Genomic DNA, 1,078 nt, shown 5'->3' with positions numbered 1-1,078 from the left:
ATATTTGCACTCCTTTCTAATTTTCATTGCTCTATCGTATACTAGAAACTGCTTCTATCTTGCAGCCTGGTACATTCATAATATTATGTTCACCTTTTGTGGTGCACATGTAAGTTAACCTTTTATTCCACCTGGCTTGTGAGTATAAATGTCTTGTAGATTTTAATGAACTGGTTCATCCTTTCTTAAAAATTGTTAATACCTAAGGTAAAGTCATGGTGACTAGAAATATTACACATAAACTTAGTGCAACAAAGAAAGAAATAAACATGCAGACAATTAAAGTGAAAATGATTACAAGTAATTTTCAGTTTTCCATAATTTTCTGTGTGTTTTTCCCATGTGAAACATGTGACAGATGTGGAAATATTTTATTGTCAATGACTAATAATTATTAAAATTAGTATTGGAACACTGATCTGTAATATATGGTGTTACTTTGCACAGTGTTAGTTATTTGACCATATGGATTATAGAATGTTCTTAATCAAGAATTCAAACCATTATTGCGGGAATGGTGTTACAGACAACTGTGTCACCATTTACTTTTAAATTCAATGTGAGAATCATTCTCTTCTGCATTCTGAATGACTTCTATTACTCAGCAGGCAACTGTAGTAAGGGCAGCTATCCTATAAAATCATGTATAACAAATTCAAAAACTCACTGAGCATCCTCAAACCACTTTGTTATTTTTATGTAACTTTACCTAAATACAAAGGAAATATAGAATTGTTTTCTTTATGACTAATTTTTTGACAAACTCAATTTACAACTTTCCCCCAACAAATCTGACATTTCATACTGCTCTGTAGAACGCAAGTAAAATGAGCCCATGTTTGAAAACAGCAGGGAAGCTTGCAGTTCAACAATTAACCCATAACATATGCCATTGCTGCCAAGAGTATTTTTAATCCCGTTAAACATTAATGTAGCATTTTTGCTTCTGTCACAATAAGGCAGCCATCTGTGTTTGAACCTGCTGGGAGCCTGGGGATATGTTTACAGAAAGTGGAAAAAGAAAGAAAGGCAGCAAGGCAGAAAATTCAGGTTTAGAGGGTTGACATCAAAAGCCAAT

This window comes from Nannospalax galili, unplaced genomic scaffold, assembly GCF_000622305.1.
Source record: "Nannospalax galili isolate Female #2095 unplaced genomic scaffold, S.galili_v1.0 scaffold10, whole genome shotgun sequence".
NCBI lineage: Eukaryota > Metazoa > Chordata > Mammalia > Rodentia > Spalacidae > Nannospalax > Nannospalax galili.
Note: the sequence above shows the minus strand (reverse complement) of the source record.